The sequence below is a fragment of the Mauremys reevesii genome, linkage group 1 (genome assembly GCF_016161935.1).
Source record: "Mauremys reevesii isolate NIE-2019 linkage group 1, ASM1616193v1, whole genome shotgun sequence".
NCBI lineage: Eukaryota > Metazoa > Chordata > Testudines > Geoemydidae > Mauremys > Mauremys reevesii.
Window position 1 is genome coordinate 18,398,750 of NC_052623.1, and position 21,143 is coordinate 18,419,892.

General features: G+C 48.9%; 1 long non-coding RNA gene across 2 annotated transcripts; it reads right to left on the reverse strand.

The window, feature by feature from the left end:
* Positions 1 to 15,061: 15,061 nt before the first annotated feature.
* On the reverse strand, positions 15,062 to 19,027 carry LOC120395356. 2 transcript variants are annotated; one of them, XR_005592615.1, is made up of 3 exons: positions 18,852 to 19,027; positions 15,857 to 15,951; positions 15,062 to 15,710 (listed from the first exon to the last, which is right to left on the reverse strand). It is a non-coding gene; the product is annotated as an uncharacterized LOC120395356 (long non-coding RNA). The 2 variants fall into 2 exon arrangements; XR_005592616.1 differs by lacking the exon at positions 18,852 to 19,027 and adding an exon at positions 18,489 to 18,699.
* Positions 19,028 to 21,143: the final 2,116 nt, after the last annotated feature.

The following is a 21,143-nucleotide window of genomic DNA, read 5'->3' on the forward strand; positions in this document are numbered from 1 at the left end:
TAGAGAACTTCCATGCAAGCAGACGGCCAGGAGTCCAGAGCAAAATGGAAATTCTTGTTGTGAATGAGTCACGCTACATATGCAAGTGCAACATGAGTACGCCTGGAAAAACACTCAATCATTATTGCTGCCCATCCTCTCGTGGTGCTGGGGGAGGGAAAGAGTTTGTGTTTGGGGATTTTTTGTTTTGATTGGGAAGCATTAGCTGACGGGCTGTGTGCAAGCGCCTCTGCCTCGGCCCAGCAGCCGTTCCCCTCTGTTCTGTTTGGAACTGGGGTTGCCAGTTCAGCCTGACTGCTGGGCGGTTCCTGAATCAAAGCGTCACAGCAGTGAAAGCTGGACAAGATCGACTAGTCGGCTAGCCCATGCTGCTGCCCGTGCAGCGTTGCTCCTTAGAGTCTGTTTGATTTTTTTTCCGGGCCTTGCCTAGTCCAGTTTTGTGTCCCATGCAGTACTAGGGCTGTCACCACATTGATATCACAGTCATGGGCGCAGTATAGGAACTAGAACAGAAATCTCCTGGACAGATTATTGAGCATTATTATTACTCTAGCATCTAAAGTTCCTAAGTGACCTACCACGTTAGGCATCGCAGAGACACGTACTGAGGTCCGGCCTACACTACAGACCTATAGTGATATAACTATGTTGCTCAGGATTTTTGTGAAAAATCCACACCCCTGAGCGATGTAGTTATACCGACCTAGTCCCCATGTAGACAGCATTGTGTCGGTGGGGGACCTTCTCCCGCTGACACAGCTACCGCCTCTTGAGGAGGTGGAGTGACTACACCGATGGGAGAGCTCTCTCCCGTCAGCATAGAGCGTCTTCACTAAAGTGCAGCATCGGTGCAGCTGCACCAATGCAATGTTTTAAGTGTAGACGTGCCCTCAGAGGCAGTCCAGGCCCCGAAAAGTATAGAACAGGAGATGGACACAGCCAGAGCAGCACAAGGAAACGATGGGGCCGTCTACACCGCAATAAAAGACCCACAGCACAGCAATGGCTGGCCCACTCAGCTGAGTTGGGCTTGCAGGGCTTGGACTGTGGGGCTACAAACATAGGCGCCGACTCCATGGGTGCTCTGGGGCTGGAGTACTCATGGGGAAAAATTAGCGGGTGCTCCGCACCCATCGGCAGCCAAACTCCCCCCTCCTTGCCCCCTCCTCCCCCCCGAAGTGTGCCATGTCCCCGCTCCTCCCCCACCCTCCCTCACAGCGCTTCCAGCCCACCGCCACCTAACAGCTGTTTGGGGGCACTTAGGACTTTCCCGGAGGGAGGGGGAGGAGCAGGAATGCCGCATGCTCAAGGGAGGAGGCAGAGAAGAGGCAGGGCGGGGCGGAGACTTGGGGGACGGGGGTGGAATAAGGGTGGGACGGGGGCAGGGCTGGGGTTGGAAAAGGCAGAGTGAGGTGGAGACTTTGGGGAAGGGCTGGAATGGGGGTGGGGTAAGGGTGGGGTGGGAAGAGGCGGGGTGGGAGCGGGGTCCTACCGTGGGGAGGGCCGGAGCAGCCACTGGGCAGAGGGGAAGTTGGTGCCTATGGCTACAAACCCTGTGATGGAGGAGGATCTTACAGCTCAGGCTCTGGCCTGAGCCCAAACATCTATATTGCAAGTTTTAGTCCTGCAGTCCAAGCCCCACTAGCATGAGTCAGTTGACCCGAGCTCTGAGACTCGGTGGCATGGGTTTTTTATTGCCGTGTAGACATACCCACTGAGGCAGTACTGTTCAGCACGATAGGCAGTGGTCTCAGCACACCTCCCTGGTGGCCTAATGAATAGATTTCACTCTGGATCTGGAAGTTTTTCTTGATAATCAGCTGGTCTGTTGGGGATTAGGCTATGAGCAACAAGTGAATCACTGAAGTTGTTAATACTGTATCACTGGTATGAAGCCAAGTCTCTAAAGGGAAAGGTTAATATAGTAAATAACCCACTTAACTTGCAGAGGAGCTACGTATTTGGGTTTTATTGCTATATGGTTAGGGTCAATTTTCAAAAAAACTGTTGTTCTCCATTTCCCTTTGCACTCTCACCAGCACAGTAGTTGCATCTGACTGAAAACACAGTCTCACTATTCCTCTCCAGAGAGATCTAAAAATTAAATGCAACTTCTGCCATAGTAGCACACTAGTAAAACTGCCTGGGCTGTAGGAAATACCAGAGCGTTTTACTCACACAAGGGTGGGAGGGTTAAAGCCTATAAAATATAAATCTACCTCTGCCATCAAAACATAGAATACCACCCATTTTTACCCTCTGTTTAATCTTCCATTCTTTGGGAAGATAACAAACCACCCCGGTACAGCATCAGAGGCTGCTGTCTGCAATCGCAGAAATCCTAACCGTTTCTAATCTTAGACTGTTTTTGCTTGGGAGTTTATTTCCTTAAATAGAAGAGTTTAAATTGGATTGCCTGATACAATCCTTCATCTTCATGCTAGCCCCTAATCATTATCCATTAGCTGCATCTTCTATTGGCTTTCTTGCCCTCATTCGGACCCTGCTTCATTTCTCATTTCCCATTTCTCTTGCTCATTTTTCTTTCCTTTTTGGTCTCCAGGCTTTTCTCTCCCCATCCCCTTCTATGGGTGCTCTGACCAAAATCTTATTTCACTCTTAGAGAGGAGGTCCAGGGTAGGTACCTCCCACCATTCTCTGTAATGAAGACGGAGACTAGAATCATTTAGCTTCTCTGCAGTGGCCTTATTTTCCTTAACTGTTTCCTTTATTCTCTTGCAGGCCTGCAGAGCCACCAACTCTCTTGCAGGCTTCCTGCTTTTGATATTCTGAAAAACAAACAGCAAGTAAACTGGGGTTCAAGCCTCTGATGTCTACCCACAAACTCAGACTTAAGTAGGGACATTGGGCCCAGAAACCTGTACTTAACCTTCCCTCCTCCATCCTCTACATTGTAAGTCTTATTCTTAACAATACAAGAGGAATCTGAAATCCAACCTACCGTTCTGTTGCCACCTCTGCTGCCACCGCTCCAATGTGAAGGAAGCACAAGGAATTGTTAAGGTGAAATGAGAGAATAGCTGGGCCAGTGATTCTTAACCAGAACAGGAAGCACCATCACGAAACCACACTGAGACATTTTAATGATAAGTGCCAAGAAGAGACAGTGCCAGAGTACCAGCTGCATAAACACTGCTTGGTCATACATGCCTGGATCTCTTGCTCTTCAATTAATATTTGCTGAACCATCCCTATTTTCCTTCAGAAATTCTTCCTCTCCCTGGGCTGAATAGATTACACCATGCTTGCTTTCCTCCACATTTCATCCTAACAGATCCCAGAGCAATGTACAAACAAAAAGTGATGTACCTATGATGCACAAAGATACCATCACTGAAATGCAGCCACTTCTGGGGTGAAACATAGCCACTGATGAACAGGGCACGTTATTATTTACTTCTTTTCCTAAGATCTCATAATATAGCCATTTGAAAATGCAGTAGGAATTTAGGTAGACAGAATGTAGTTACTTTGGTTGAAAATTGACCAGGCCACTGGGGAGAAGACTTTACACTTCTGGAAAAGTGCCCTGGCATCTTTAAGAACTATCTTAGGTAGACATTTCATTTGAAAGTTTATTCATAAATGTTAACGTCAGACTAGACCATGATGATAATCTTGTCTGGGCTCCTGCATTGCACTGGCCAGAGGATTCAACCAATGACTCCTGCATTGAGCCCAATGACTTGTAGTTGTGCAGAGATTGTCTTTTTTAAAATACCTCCATCCACTCTTTATTTAAAGATGCCGAGTGATGGAGAGTACACCCCGCTAAGCTGTTCTGATGAGCAAATACCATATGTTGTGGTAATTTTCTCGATGAGAGAATTGCAGTGGGTGTTCAGAAAGTTAGGCTAACGTCTGAAACGATGCCATTTGCTTTGGAAACCATTTGATATTTATATTTTTATCATGATGTGGAATAGGTCTTACGTAAGTGCTGAAATTTTGTATACTTGTGTTAAACATCCTAGTGAAAGCCCATATATCTTGTGTGTCTGGTTGGCACTTAGAAATAAGCTATTCCGGGCAAGACAATGCCTGGAATCTGCAATGGGCTGTGAGAGGGCACAAGGCAACCCCCCACCCGCTTCCAATACAGGTTGTAGGGACAATGACTGCTTTTGCTCAGAGAACACAACAGCTACTCAGTGACTGTACTGCTCCCAGCACTAGACTCCCCCCAGATATAGTGAAGGCGAAGGATCAGTGGTCCCGGATAATCCTTTGCCAGTCTGCAGCGATGGCTGAGTGTGGAGAGTGGTAGATGTAGTGCTTCTTCCAGGCACCATGCCTGCCAGACCTCCTGCTTGGTTGGGTGTGGCTCTGCACTTCCCTCCAATGAAGGGCTGTGTCTCAAAGGCACAAATTAGTAAAGCATTTTCTCCCCCATAAGGATGTATGGCCAAATTCACTGCTTAAACTACACTTTAGGGCTGGCCTTACCATGAGGCAAACTGAGGCGGCCGCCTCAGGTGCCAGACTGTGTGTGTGTGGTGAGGCACCACTAGGACCCAGAGTGTAGAAAATTGTGTCTGCTGCTGGTGCATCTGTATTCTCTCTGCTCTAGATGCACAGAGATGGTGGAGTGCAGTGCTGGAGGAAGGAGGGCAGAAGAGACATTACAGGCAGGCAGGAGAAAAGGTGAGAAGGAATAACAGAAAGCAGCAGGAGCTGCAGGAAGAGAGAGGAGGAGGAGGCTCTTATGTACCTCTCTAGCACCCCCAGGAGCCTGGACCAATTAACACCAGTTTCTCAGGGAGCTTCCTGTTTCCTGCTGCTTCCCTGAACCCACTTGAGGAGAACAGGCAGTAAACTGAAGTAGTAGGAGCCAGTTAGGCCCTTAAGACACCGATATCTTCCTTCACTCAGGCCCTGCTACCAGCCTGCTTATTTGTCCCCTTCAATTGAGTGTTGAGAGCCTCTATAGCTGGCACAGAACAGCAGTCATGAGTGAAAGAAGAAAACACCCCACTGGGTAGCATTCAGAAAAGGAAAGAAAGCAAAGGAAGCTTTTCTATCTAAGCAGGAAGGAGCTCACCTGAGATACATAGACACAAATGTTCATGGTGAGCCTTCCGGCGCCAGTGAGGATGTGAGTAGTGAGGAGATGCCTGATCTTCTGGTTAGTCAGAGTGCAGGTGACCTGGCAGCTACTGCAGCATCCATATCTCCATCTCAAATGTATATAGCCATGCACATTCCTGAAGAAAAGTGTAGATCAGAGAAGAGTGTGGTGGAGGCGCAAGAAACAGCTGCTGCTGAGTTTAGTTCCTTAAGTCTAAATGATCCAGGACTGTGGACTCACTTGAGCAGTAGCCTGAGGGATTCCTTGTACTGCATGGGCCACAGCAAGTGAAAAACTTCACGTACCCCAAAGACAATGAAAATAGAAGTTTCCATCCAATGCATTACTGGCATGAAATCCCCAATGGTGACAAAGTGGAGAGGCCATGGCTTATGTACTCAAAAACCCAGAATGCTGCATACTGTTTCTGTTGCAAACTCTTCCAGTCTAATGTTCCAGCCACATTGGGTTTTACAGGAACAAAGGACTGGAAAAATCTGGCTAAAAATCTGGCATGCCATGAGAAGGCAGCAAATCACCGGAGAGCATTCCATAGGTGGAAAGAGCTTGAGATGAGACTAAGGTTAAAGGCCACCGTAGATGATCAGCATCAAGAGAAGATCGCATCAGAGTCTCTTTATTGGCAAAATGTTCTGAAAAGGCTCATTGCCATTGTGAGAATGCTTGCTGCCCAAAACCTAGCACTGCGTGGCACTTCAGATCAGCTGAATGTGCCAAACAATAGAAACTTCCTTAAAATTGTGAAGCTGATGGCTGAGTTTGATGCTGTACTCCAGGAGCATCTAAGAAGACTCACCACCCAAGAAATGTACACACACCACTACCTTGGAAAAACAATTCAAAATGAGATCATACAGTCACTGTTAACAAAAGTCAAACAGAAGATTGTGGCAGATCTGAAGTCAGCAAGATATTACTCTGTCATTTTGGACTGCACACCTGACATCAGCCATATGGAACAAATGACTTTAATGGTGCGTTTTGTAACAACAGAACCTAGCGAAAACCTACAGCAATGCAGGGCACTAGAGACAGTGTTGACACACGATGACATGCGCAATATTGATGCGAGTGATTTAGATGATGAACTGAAAGCCCTTTCAAGATACATTTCAGCAGGATCAACTCCAAAGGCTGTTCTGAAATATATGTGCACAAATAAGATGACCACCCTCTTTCAAAATGCTTTTGTTGCTTTGCGCATACTTCTAACACTTCCTGTAAGAGTTGCCAGTGGAGAACGCAGCTTCTCCAAGCTGATGTTAAAAAAACACATCTACGCTCCACAATGACACAGGAGAGGCTGGTCGGCCTTGCAACCATCTCAATAGAGCATGAGCTGGCCCAGACTGTGGACCTTCAGGAAGCAATTCAAATCTTTGCAACCAAGAAGGCACAGAAAGCACCACTTTGATTATTCAAACAGATAAAAATGCCAGTGTTTACTATGCAGACAAGAAAAGTTACATTTCCTGTTCAGGTATTTGAAAGTTAAGTGTTACGGTACTTACAATTTTTGAACAAGGCATTTTAAGTTGTTAGTTCCCGTTTATTGGGGTAGGAAGCAGAGCAGTACCAGAATTGAGACCTTTCAAAGTTTTGGCCCAAGTGAGAGGGCATGGGGCCTCATTTGAGCTCCCCGCCTCAGGTGCCAAAATGTTGTGGGCCGGCCCTGCTACACTTAACGAAGTATAGTGCCAGTGGGAGACACCAAATGGCTGTTACCCCAGAGCTCTGTCCCGCTGAATGTGGAGGCTTTCGGAAGCCATTACACACAGATTTCCCTGCCTCAGACTATGTCTACACTTAAACCGCTACAGTGGCACATCTGTAGCGCTGCCCCTGCCCAGCTATAGTGCTTCAGCATAGCCGCTCACTACGGAGACAGGAGGGGTTTTCATGTCATTGTAGTTAATCCAGCTCCCCAAGAGGGGGCAGCTAGGTTGATGGAAGAATTCTTTTATCGACCTAGCACTGTCTCCACCAGGGGTTGGGTCGGCTTAACTACACCACTCAGGGGGGTGGATTTTTCACACCCCTCCGTGATGTAGCTAACTTTTCAATCATCCTAGTGAATCTGGTAGATCCAGCCTCAGACTCTTTGACTGAAGCATTATTTAGGTAATGAGTCGCTGCGTAATGATATAGCCGCGAAATGATATAGCCACGTAAAAATAGGCCAGGTCTACACTAGAAGGTTAGGTTGACCCAGCTTCATGGCTCAGCAATCTGAGTGATGATGTTAAGATGATCTAACCACCAGCATAGACAGCGCTAGGTCAACTGAAGAGTTCTTTCGTCCTGGATCCAGATTTGAGTCTGGATTTCCAAATTCACACACCCCCTCCCTCAAAATTCATAGGTAGTTGGACTGGGAGAAAGGACAGGTTCCTGGGTCCAGCTGAGCTGGATTTAGCATCATATCTAGGGCAGGAGCGTAGAGAAGGCAGCTTGAAACCACCTTGCTGTTCCCTTGATCTTGGAGCTGGGTGGGAGCCAACACAGTACTGGTATGATCTAGAGCAGCCTAAGAACTGCTCTGAATTATGCCGTCTGAAACAGTCTCTTAGGGTCCCCTGGCTCTGCCAGCTGCGAATTCCTAGTGCCCGGGATCCAGCCCAGGGCAAACTGGCACAAGGCCCGAAATGTTAAATGGGGTGACTGGATCTGGGGTTCCAGCTCTGCTAAGAATTGAAGGAGGCCCTGACTGCAAAATTCAGATCTGGATTCAAGTCCAGCGTTTGAGCAGTTGGGCATGTTTGGATCTGGGGTTTTGGCTTGGGCTTGTCTCTAATATGAAGTAAGGTTTCCTGCCAGGTCAGAGCAGAGGCCAAGAATGGAGGGCGAGCCAGTGAAACACTGTGTAATTTTTCACTTACTCTGAAATAAAAATATATCTCTGGCTTGTTTTGGAATTAATCTAAAAAAAAAAATTCCTCTTGATGGGAACCATCTGTAGCCTGAGGATGCTGGCGGTTTCCCTCAGAATGAGCATAGACTGTTATTCAGCATGTGTTCTTCTCCACGTTTTGCTTTTAGTCTTGACTGTCCTTAGGAATTCTAACTATTCCAGTAGGTTTTCCTTCTGGATGGTCCTACCATTCAAAGCACAAGCAGCTTATTATGCCGATATGGCATAATATTTACTTTCCTCATTATAATAGCTTTGGCCAGCACAGCCTGCCAATGGTTGCTGGTCTTGCTAGCAAAGACACTGAAAGTGTCTTCATTGTAACCCTTCAACTCCAGACGTTACCTCATGTTCATGGCCTCTTAAATCTATACCACATAACAAAACAGAAGGGAAAATCCACCCCTGGGCCCTGAGGAGCAGGGTTATCCTGGCTGCACATTGACTAAATCAATGGAAATGTCACTCCAGTTGAATGACTGCGTTAATAATGACTACCTCATGTATATACGATACCCAAGAGATCCCTATAGTATCTTACTGACCTGCATAGGGATCACAGAAATGCATCACTGAAATGCAGCCCCCTCTGGGGTGGAGGGTGGTAGCTGTTTAACAGCAGCACTGCACACTACTGTTCAAGACAGGATAGGAAAAATAATGCTTTATTGAAAATGGTAGCATAAAAACGGCCATACTGGGTCAGACCAATGGTCCATGTAGTTCAGTATCCTGTCTTCCTACAGTGGCCAATGCCAAGTGCTTCAGAGGGAATGAGCAGAACAGGGAAATTATCAAGTATCTAAATACCTTTAAAATTTGGCCCGAAGAGCCTCTTTTGAATAGTTAGTTTTAATCAGTCACTGACCACTACCTGCCCTCTGAATATGTAAATGTATATTCTCCCCATCTCACTTCTTGTGTGTGGGTGCATGTCTCATCTGATCGCCACTCTCTTCCTTTGTCTGTTCCCTAACAGGTTCCTGTCTGTTCACCCCTCTCCTACCCACTCTGATCCTTACCTGTGTGTGTGTGTGTGTTCACCCTCTCCAACCCACTCTGATCCTTACATGTGTGTGTGTCCACCCCCTCCTACCCACTCGGATTCTTATGTGTGTGTGTGTGTCTCTGTTCACCCCCTCCTACTCACTTGGATCCTTACGTGTGTGCGTGTGTGTCCCTTAGATGGCAGCTCTGACTGGAGAAGAAGCAGCATGGAGAGAAAAGGTATTTTTAAAAATATTTTTACTGTATTTGTTTTCAAAATACTGTGGAATGAATGCACTGTATGATAATGGAGTTCGCCTGACCACTCAGAGCTTGGCAGCCTCTGCTGGAATGTAAGTAGACAATGTAATTACTTCTGTTGAAATTTGTCCACAACACTGGGGTTAGCAGCCCTGCTCTTGTGAAAAGTTACGTGGACAAGTGGTCAGGACTCTTGGCCTTTGATCTCATCTAAGTGTAAGCAGGGTCTGAAGGAATGGTTCCCTGACAGCTAGCTGGGAGAGGGTATGTTTATGTAAATATAGTTTACTCCTGCTCTGCTTATATATTCAGCAGATACAGCGGTGTCAAAGTGATCAACTTTGGCTGGTGCTGAGTTACAAATCACCTTAGTACTGAATGCAGGGGTAGTGAAATATGGTTACCAATGTTGTAATTATTGTAGGAATACAGGGAAGGAGGACTGTGCTTAACCTGCCCCAAATGAGGGGGGCACGCTCAGTTGAAAGAACCTCGTTAAGCCAGGGGCTCAAATGCCAGGCCCCTGTGAAAGTAAGAGAGAGGGGAACAGGTATCCTAGCTAGGAGGTAGCACAGCCTCACCAAGGGCTCTCCCTGGACTGGTTTAACATGTTTCTCCCCACTGTTTAAAGAGAAAACTAAATGGGCTTCATTAGGAACTTTGTTATTTTATATGCTCAATGAGAGCTAAAAAATCAGTTGTGGTTGGACTGTGTTTCTGCCCAGAGCTGAAAATCGCTGAGATCACTCAAGATGGGGCAGTGTTTCTGCCCAGCCTGCAAAGAGCTGAAAATCACGGAGAGACCTGATGTGCAGAGTTCACAGCAGAGAGGCAGGTGGCAGCAGAAAGTGATGAACGAGCAGCTGGTGCGGTGGTGAGCAGAATGAGCAGCTGGCGGGGTGGCCAGGCAGCACAGCAAGCGGCTGACAGAGAGGCGCAGTGAGCGGCCGACGGCGAAGCAAGTGGCCGGAGGAGCGGCCAACAGAGAGGGGCATGGAGCGAGTAAGGTGCCTCCTTACCTCCACCCAGGGTGAGAGGTGAACCCTACAGATGCACCTCTGAACTCTCGGTCTGCACTGACCAAGGACAGCAACTGTGAGTGGGGTGCAGAGAAGGGATGGGCACGTTAAAGGGACTTTTGGGTTGCTGGACTTAAGAACCCGAGGGGGAAAGGACACTGCCCAGTCTACTTGGGGGTGGGTCTTTTGCTCATGGTTTATGTTTATGAACCCTGCTTGTGGTGTTTTCCCAAATTAACATTGAGTTATTTTCCTCCTTTTATTAAAAGTTTCTTTTCTACTCTCAGACTCTGTGCTTGCAAGTGGGGAAGTTTTGCCTCTCAGAGGCACCCAGGCATGCTGTGTAATTTTCCCAGGTTATTGGGTGGGGGCTTGAGATGGTTCTGTGTTGTATCGATGGAAAGGAACCCCTCGATATTGAACCCGACCTTGGTTGCTGCTGGCTCTGCCTGGCAGAAGGATTACATAAGAGACAGAACCTCCAGCAGCACAGTGCTCACTAGTATCATTCCACACTTACTCAGAGGTAAGGGTGTCGCTTAACCTGTGTCTACATTAGCATTTTTCTTTAAATTTCCCATGATTACATTAACAATTCGTTATGCAAATCCCATAATGGGAGTAGCTGCAGCTCCAGCCAGGGCCGCCCAGAGGGGGGGGCAAAGGGGGCAATTTGCCCCGGGCCCCGGGCTCCGCAGGGGCCCCCAAGAGAACAGCGGGGGCTCCCGCCTCCGCCCCTCTCCTGGAGCCTCAGCGCATCAAACGCCGAGTCTCCGCCGGGGCCCCTGAGCCCCGCCCCGCGCCGCGTGGGGAGGGGGTGGGGCTGGGAGCTCTGGGCTGAGCTTGGCTCCCTCCGCTCGGCGTGGAGCTCCCAGCCCCGCCCCCTCACCCCCGGCTTCGGGTGAGGAGGGAGCCGGGGGTAAGAGGTTGGGGGCGGGGCGGAAGCGGGACCCGCCACTGAAGCGCAGCCCGGTCTTCGGCGGTAATTCGGCGGCGGGGGGCCATTCCGTTCCGGGACCCGCCGCCGAAGTGCCCCGAAGACCCGCGGCGGGGGCCCCCCCGCTGCCGAATTACCGCCGAAGACCGGGCTGCACTTCAGCGGCGGGTCCCGCTTCGGCGGTAATTCGGCGGCGGGGGGGCTCCAGCCACGGGTCTTCGGGGCACTTCGGCGGCGGGTCCCGGAACGGAAGGGCCCCCCGCCGCCGAAGACCCCGGGCCCCCGGAATCCTCTGGGCGGCCCTGGCTCCAGCTGCACCAGTCCTGGTGAGCAGTGGTGGCAATGCTGCTATAGATCAGCTGCTGACATTTTGACCACTGTGTCTTCTAATCCTAAACCTGCTGATAATCACCAAAGTCAGGCCTACACCAGCACTCCCCACCATTGCTACCACTAGTGAAGTTGCACTGGTTTTGGTCTTATGATGGGAAAGTGTGAGAAAGAAGCTAGTGTAGACAGGGCCAAACTGAATCATCAGCAGGAATTCCTGCAGTGCTGAGTCCGGAGATTTCCCATTTAACTATTGATCCAGCCCTATTTAGCCTGGATGCTCTCACAGAACCACAATCCAATGTGTTCTGGGTGAAATCAGACTGAAAGAACATAAGAATGGCCACACTGGATCAGACCAAAAGTCCATCTAGCCCAGTAGCCTGTCTTCCGACAGTGGCCAATGCCAGGTGCCCCAGAGGGAATGAACAGAACAGGTAATCATCAAGCGATCCATCCCCTGTCGCCCATTCCCAGCTTCTGGCAAACAGAGGCTAGGGACACCTTCCCTGCCCAGAGCTAAACTATTGTATTGAAATACTTAAAGAAATATTGATGCTGAGATGGGTAATACCTAGTGCTAATGTTCCCTCAACTTGAAATCATTTAATGACAGAGCCCCGTTATACGTGACTCATAAACGCTGATCAGCCAAATCTGCGAGTGCTACAGCTTACGTTTACTGTTATTTAGGATTTACTTCTAACTTGCACAGAATCTGGGGAATTTAAACAGGAGTGTTTATTCTGAAGCATGACATTTGCTCATCAGCAAACAGTTGAGTCTCCTTTTAATTGAGCGGTAAATTATATCGATCTGAATTATTCATCAAATACATTTTTGTCAGAAGCGTTGTTGGCACAAAGTTCACAAATAGGTTTAACAAACATCTGGGAGGAACTGGGTTATTGTGCTGTTTGTGTGGCCGGTGAGAATAGGGTCAAGCTGTCCTGTATAGTACGAGTTGTAGTCTAAGGGACAAACCCATTCCTGATGTAAATAGGTGAGACTCCAGTAAAGTCAGTGGAGAACACCACCTTCCCCAGTGCTGATTTTAGCCCTGCCTCTCTATCTGTTTGAGTCTTTTTCACTCAAAAGAATAATAAAACCTAGCTCTTATATACAGTTTGTCATCAGTAGATCTCAAAGTGCTTTACAAAGGAGGCTTGTATAGATTCATAGACTTGAGGGCCAGAAGAAACCATCATGATCATCTAGGCTGACCTACACATTGCAGGCCACAGAACCTCACCCACCTGCTCCTGTACCTCACCCACCCGCTCCTGTACCTCACCCACAGAACCTCACCCACCTTCTCCTGTACCTCACCCACAGAACCTCACCCACCCGCTCCTGTACCTCACCCACCCGCTCCTGTACCTCACCCACAGAACCTCACCCACCCGCTCCTGTACCTCACCCACCTGCTCCTGTACCTCACCCACAGAACCTCACCCACCCGCTCCTGTACCTCACCCACAGAACCTCACCCACCCGCTCCTGTACCTGACCCACCTGCTCCTGTACCTCACCCACAGAACCTCACCCACCCGCTCCTGTACCTCACCCACCCGCTCCTGTACCTCACCCACAGAACCTCACCCACCCGCTCCTGTACCTGACCCACCTGCTCCTGTACCTCACCCACAGAACCTCACCCACCCGCTCCTGTACCTCACCCACCCGCTCCTGTACCTCACCCACAGAACCTCACCCACACGCTCCTGTACCTCACCCACAGAACCTCACCCACCCGCTCCTGTACCTCACCCACAGAACCTCACCCACACGCTCCTGTACCTCACCCACAGAACCTCACCCACACGCTCCTGTACCTCACCCACCCGCTCCTGTACCTCACCCACAGAACCTCACCCACACGCTCCTGTACCTCACCCACAGAACCTCACCCACCCGCTCCTGTACCTCACCCACCCGCTCCTGTACCTCACCCACAGAACCTCACCCACCCGCTCCTGTACCTCACCCACAGAATCTCATCCACCCGCTCCTGTACCTCACCCACAGAATCTTACCCACCCGCTCCTGTACGTCACCCACCCGCTCTTGTACCTCACCCACAGAACCTCACCCACCCGCTCCTGTACCTCACCCACAGAACCTCACCCACCCATAACCTCTGGCTGAGTTACTGAAATCTTTAAATCATGATTTAAAGACTTCAAGTTACAGAGAATTCATCACTTACTCTAGTTTAAATCAGCAAGTGACCCGTGGCCCATGCTGCACAGGAAGGGGATCCTGCCCCCCCAGCATCTCTGCCAATCTGACCTGTGAGGAAATTCCTTCCTGACCCTACATATGGTGATTGGTTGAACCCCGAGCAAGTGGGCAAGATCCATCAGCCAGACACATGGGATATAATTCTCTATAGTAACTAGGTGCCCTCCCCATGTAGTGTCCCATCTCTGGCCATTGGGGATTTTTGCTACTAGTATCATTGTTCCTGTTTTATAGATGGGGACCCTGAGTCACAGATCAGGGCAGTGCCTTGCCCAAAGTCATGCAGCAGGCCAGTGGCAGAGCCAGGAATGGAACCAAGGTACCTTGAAGCCTAGTCCAGTGTGCTAGCCACTAGGAAACACTGCCTCTAAAAAAATATGGTCCTGGTTTTAAATGGGAAAACTGCAGAATTCTGAGGTCTCGTCTCGCCTCTTTCCTTAAAAACTGAGATGGAAGCAAATGCAAAACCCTCAGATTTCAAAGGGTTAGACTTATTTTGCCTGGTGCTACTTGCTTACAACCCAGTTTGGGCCCACTCACGCTGGCCAGCCAAATTTCAAAAATCCAGTTTGGCACCATCCAGCTGTGAACTCTGGCTGCTAAACATAGTTTCATTCCCTGTGTCAATGGGTTCAGCGTGAGATGTCTCTCATGGCTATCTGCACGACCCCAACCCCCTACAACCATCCTGCAAGCTTCATGCATATGCACAAGATTTCTGTATATGCAAGGCCAGCTTTAGGCGTAGGGGGCAGCCAGCAGTGCCACACTAAAGGGCACTGGAGCAGTAGGGGGAGCACTGCAGATGCTCACCTGCAAGCAGGGCTACTTTAGACAACCCTGCAGCTCCCTCGAAAGCCATTTGGCTGCAAAGTCCAAGATTCTCTGGTCCACTCTATTCCCTTGGCATGGTCAGAGTGGCATAAAGGCGATGGAAAGTGGCCAGATCTCTGCAGATGTGGATGCCCCTGGTGGGTGTAGAGCTGGACTAAGCAGCTCTTACGCCGCCTGTAGTCCCCAGGGTATAGTGTGTGTGCTAGAGAGGAAGGGACCCACAGGGCACTCTAGTCTATGCCAGGATCAGAGCCAGTATAGAACTGGCTCCAGGATTGAGGCGCTGAAGCTGACTTGCTTGTGGTCCTCCTCCTTTGCCCAACAGAAACTAGGACCAACAGTGGAGAATCCTGTCCTCACAGTGCAGCTCTTTCCCACAACTTACGCCTGCCCCCCACAAAAAGCCCCACCTTGATTCCTTAGGGCATCAAATTCTCACCACAGATCTTTGAGTATGAAGTAGCTCCAACCTCCTGCTCCAGCCCAGTGAAAGTGAGTGAGGGTGGGGGAAGATGAGCGACGGAGGGAGGGGGATGGAGCAAGTGGGGACAGGACCTCAGAGGAGGGGTGGGGCAGGGGCAAGGCCTCGGGGAAGGGAGCGGGGCAGGGGTGTTCGGTTTTGTACGATAGAAAGTTAGCAGCCCTATCCTGTCCTTGCTCCTCCCAGTCGGGGCCAGGAGTGGTGCCACGGCTTATGGGGGAAGGGATGCAGACAGGAGTAAGGGGGCCGAGGCTAGGGCCACAGCTAGGGGTGTGGGCAGGGCTGGGAGTGCCCCCCCCCCCCGAAGGGTCCTGGAACCTCTGATCTAGGGGGTATATAGACTACTCCTCCAAACACGATAGAGAGCATTCTGTCTTGCATTAGCTACTGTAAGCAGATAATGGGAAATATGTTTATGGGGCTTCTCTTGCAAAAAACAAAACAACACAAAAAAAACCCTTGTTTTCGTAGTTCTTATGGCTTCTCCAACTTATCAGTCGATTTCACACAGCTTTGATTTCACCTTGCTGAAGGGGCTTGGAGTGCCTTCCAGAACCTCCAGACTAGAACACTGAGATACGGCCTTGATAAGGAATCTGAAAAGGAAATGTGAACATGCAGCTTTAGGGAGGGTGAGTTTCAAAGGGGCAGAGTGAGAAGCACTCAAAAGAACCTGTCAGACCTCTTTGCTCATGACAGTGGGCTGGAAAGCTCATGAGAAAAGGGAGACTTTCTGCAATACCTGATTTCAGCCAAGTCAGAAGTGCTGTAAAAGCAGCTTTTCTGTGGCACTGCTTCAGCATTTTTGCTTCCTGTTCTTTCCACCGTCAGGAAACCCTGAGGCACAGGAGAAATGAAAGGAACAACAAAACAGTTAATTTAACTGTTTCCAGCCTCATCAAAGGGTTAGATTTTGTTTGAGCTTTGGGCACAAGGACTATTGAACCCCTTAAACCTCACCTAAGTCATCAAAACAGAGCTTGAGTGGCACGGCACTTGTGCTGGCCCTGTGTGCAGCAGGGCTGCCCGGGGGGGAGGGCAAGTGGGGTAATTTGCTCCAGGCCCCCACAAGAATATAGTATTCTATAGTATTGCAACTTTTTTTTTAATGGAAGGGACCCCCGAAATTGCTTTGCTCTAGGCCCCCTGAATCCTCTGGGTGGCCCTGGTGTGCAGGGGTGAATTTCACCACAGGCAAATAGAGGCATGGCACACCACTTCAAGCTGCAGTCTTGTCAGTTCTCATAAGCAGGTTCAGTACTTGAGAGACCTGAAAACCAAAGTGATGCAGCAAGTGGTGCTGATTCAGTAGTTGTGCTCTCCTTTCAGTACTAATTCAATTTCCCACTTTGGTGCTAGGGAGCACTGAGTTGCCAGAGGTTCTGTAGAGATCCTGAATGTGTATGGGTACATTTATTCTCACAGTATATTTTTAAGATTAGGGGATGCCCTATGTCCTGGCTAAATTGCAATTAAGTGATTACATTCTGCCTTCCTAAACATTTATTTTATGTTATTATTGTTGTTGTTCATTTTCTCTTCAATGCTGTTTTGTACTGATGTGGTGAGGTGTTATATAGCTGCAATGTTCCACACTAGAAGGGGAAGTAAAATGATTCCTACTGTATATACATGGGCAGCCAGATTTTTGAGATTCTAGCCCCCACAATCTAGGGCAAGCTTTCAAAAGGACTCAACACCCATTAGTTCCTATTGTGCCCCTTTGGGTGCTAAGCCCTTCTGAAAATTCTGTCCATGAGCTCAGTCTTGTCAGATATTGGGCACTTTCCATGAGATGTCAGGAGCTCAGGACATTCTGCACCTTAAATCTGTAAAACACTTTGGATGAAAGACACCAGGGACCACAGGCACATCAGTCCAGCCTTTAGGACATGCATGTTTTTACAAGCACAATTGTTGTGAGCTATCTCTGGCACACACAAGTGATACAACTTACACATCCAGACCTATTTCACGTGATGGTCATTTGCAAGTAAGTGTTGTGTATTGGGGGGGGGGCGGTTTAGACAAAAGAAAGTTGATCTCAATGAGAAGCATATCAGCTGGTCAAGGTGCTAACTTTTAGTTTTGCCGGTGGGTGCCCCACATTGGCTCCACCCCCTCCCCAAAGCCCCGCCCTCACTCTGCCCCAGGGCCCCACCCCCACTCCACTCCTTTCTGCCCCCTCCCCAAGGCCCTCTCCCCTGCGTGCCTCCTGCCCGCCTCTCATCCTTTGTGCCCCTTCCTGCCTTAAGGGCAGTGAGTCGGGGAGGGGGCAGAGAGGAGCGAGTGGCAGGGCAGCCCTGCACAACAGCTGATCGTTGGCACAGCCGCTGAAGGGATGATGGGGGTGCTTGAACCCCTGAGTGCCCACAGAGTCGGTGCCTGTGAGCTGGTGTAAATAGTCAGCCCTCAGTGGAGTTCTGACCACTTACACTAGCTGAGGATCTGCTCCTAAATGTTTCACTCGGACACAGCCTCCTTCAGTTCTGTAGTCTCCAAAAAAGGAAAAACCCAAGCAATTTTCTGAAAGTGCTGAGGATGTTGCTGTAGTGGTTTTTTTTTTGTGTGGGGGGGGTGGGATTTTTTAAATCCTGAAATGGTAGTATATAAAACCATATATTGTACATGGAAGAAAATACACCTCATTGCTTCTATATTTGAAACACGGACTCTCACAACATTTTTCAGACCATGGGATATAGAACTACAGGGTTTTAATTTATGAATTGTGTATGTGTAAACATGTCAGATCATAAATATATTAAGCAGAAGCATTTGATGAGCTGTCTCAGTCCCTTATGTAGAAAGGAGCCATATTACAGTGTCACTGTACAGCTAGCATCTGAGACTCAGGAAAGTCCAGGCCCGAGATAACAAGGAAATTGATGTCTACTTCCTCATAGTGAATAAAAGGGCCTTTGTTCAGGGACAGGGTTCTGGTCACTGGTAGCATTGTTTGAAGGAGATTTTATTTTAGTTTCCTGCAAATAAGTGATGAAAAGAATGTTGTAACCCTGTAGGGTCCTCCCAACCCTTAGAAATGGACAGAGACTAATCATAGGTAATGTTTACTATTAAGTGGACCAGAAAAGTCTGTTTATTACATAGGTATGTCACTTCCAATTTCAGATTAATAATGGGTGAAACCCGTAAGAGTGCCTGAGTATTTGCAACTCCCATTGAAATCCATTGTATTTACTCTCATTATTAATGATCATGTATTAATTTTAATGCAGTAACACCTGGGCTCCCGAGGCATGGACCAAATTCCCATTATTCTAGGCACTGTATGAACCCAGAACAAAAAGACAGTCCCTGCCCCCAAACAGCTTACAATCTAAGCATAAGACAAGAGACAATAGGGTAGATACCGGCAGATGAGGGAGTACAAGGAAACCATGAGAGGCTATTGGTCAGCATCATAGGCAGTAGCCTCTGCACACCAGCCCCGCCAGGTACTCCTCCAACCCTCGTTTGTCAGATAGCGACCACAGTAATGGACACATTAGAAATTTGTTCATGGAAAGGTGCTGGCTGATGTTCGGGAAATATCAGTAAATAAGTTGTTTACTCCTGACCCCTGCAGGCTGAATGGTGCTGCCAAGTGTTGTTGTTATTTATTTGTATTATTGTAGCATCAAGGGCAAGAATCCAGCTTGTGCTGGTCAGCCAGTCCTGGGCTCGGCCCACCAGATATTTCTAACACAGCTGTGGAACTTGCACGGGGCTGCTACCATGGGAAGAAGCTGCTCCAGGTGTAAATGCATGACATTCTTTCCCTCCCCTGCTGTGTTCAGCACAGCAAGCAGACTTGGGGTGATGCGACTTTAGCAGGAAAAGAGGCACATTGCTGCAACCAGAGATTCGGTGACAGGTAAGCATGGCAGCTGAGGTTTCCTTTAAACAGCGAACGGATGGAAGGTTGGGAGCAGAAGATTCCGTGGCAGTTGGGAATGACGGTTGGGGGAGGGAAAGCCTTTGACAGAGAGAATCTGGTGGAATGTTGGACTCAGGAGGGTCCCAGGGCTGGTTCCATGTCAGCTGGGAATCACGTTAGGGGCTGGGTCCTCTGGGCTGATGGGAAGAGCTGCTCTCAATGGGCTCCTGGGCGGTGGGGTCAATGGTGAGAGAGGAGAGGAAGGCAGCTCTCAGAGGAAGAGTCAGAGTTTGTCGTGTGTTACACCTCTGTCCTGTCCTACAAATGCAGCACAGTGCACTGTACTCTAGATCAATCCTTCTAATCTGTGTGCACCCCAAGTCGCCAAGACTGGCTCTGCATGGGCACATTACACACATGCTCAGTGGGTGTTACACATCCCCCTGTGTTCCCAATCCACCAAGGATGTCCGTTTGTTAAGCCCCAACTATGCAGCCTGGCTCTCTAGCCCAAGCTGTAAGAAGTCATGTTCAGTCCTCAGTGTTTGACGCACATCTATCTAAACATGCGTGCAATGGGCACATTATGAAATTTAGGCCTGTGTGACACCATCCACCAGGATCAAAGAGATAGTTAATCATCCAACTCTGAGGACTGATTCTCTCCTTAGTCCCTCAGGCTGTTTTGCCTCCTTCAGTCCAAAGGCATGCAGTACAACATGCTGCCTCGGACCTGGTCTACTCCTAAAACGTAGATTGACCTAGCTACATTGCTCAGGGGTGCACAAAATTCACACCCCTGGGAGATGTTGTTAAAATGACCTAATCCCCAGTGTAGACAGTGCTGGGTCTACCAAGGAATTCTTCTGTCAACCGAGCTATTGCCTCTCAGAGAGGTGAATTTACCACAGTGATAAAAGATGTCAGTGGACCGGGTCAGAGGCAGTCAGACCTAGTGTTTGCAGTGGGAGTCAGGTCTTGTGATCAGAATCTGAATGCAAGAGCCAAGGGTCAAGATGGATTCGAAGTCAGGAATCAGAACTGAGGGTCAGACCAAAGTCAGAATCTGAATGCCACAGCCAAGGGTTGAGGTGGAGTCAGAGTCAAGAGTCAGAGTTGAAGGTCAGAGCTGGATTACCAGGAGTCAGGGAAGGCCAGAGCAGAGCTGGTTCTGAGGCAGGAGCAAGGCTGGGTGCAGGACAGGGTCTGGGCTGGAGCAGTGGAGGAGCAGAGCAGGAGCAGGGCTTGGCGAGACAACAGGGAGGCAGAGTCCATGGATGTTTGCATTGAGCAGCTGGTGAGCTGCTGCTAAGTTAAGAACCAGCCTACTGCCTTTCTCAGCCCATCAGGCAGGGTGGTCTGTCAGGCAGCCTGGTTGGCTTGTTAGGGTGTCAGGAATACTGAGCAGGTACAGCTGAGGATCTTTCTCCTGATAGAAGAGCCTCTTCCATCACTGTAGTAAGTGTCTACACAACAGCATATACTCTCAGTCACTAGGGACTTAAACCAGCTCCCATTGAAATCAATGGCAAAACTCCCACTGATTTTACTGCAAGCAGGACTGGGCCTTAATTCTCTCCCTCTTTTCTCTTTTAACTCCTGTATAGAAGACAAGAGTCCATTAACAAACCTATAGAACCATCACTGGCTTATATTGGAGCTCTCTCCCATAGAATCATAGAATATCAGGGTTGGAAGGGCCCTCAGGAGGTCATCTAGTCCAACCCCCCTGCTCAAAGCAGGACCAACCCCAAACTAAATCATCCCAGCCAGGGCTTTGTCAAGCCTGACCTTAAAAACCTCTAAGGAAGGAGATTCCACCACCTCCCTAGGTAACCCATTCCAATGCTTCACCACCCTCCTAGTGAAAAAGTTTTGCCTAATATTCAACCTAAACTTCCCCCGACTGCAACTTGAGATCATTACTCCTTGTTCTGTCATCTGGTACCACTGAGAACAGTCTAGATCCATCCTCTTTGGAACCCCCTTTCAGGTAGTTGAAAGCAGCTATCAAATCCCCCCTCATTCTTCTCTTCTGCAGACTAAACAATCCCAGTTCCCTCAACCTCTCCTCATAAGTCATGTGTTCCAGCCCCCTAATCATTTTTGTTGCTCTCTGCTGGACTCTTCCCAATTTTTCCACATCCTTC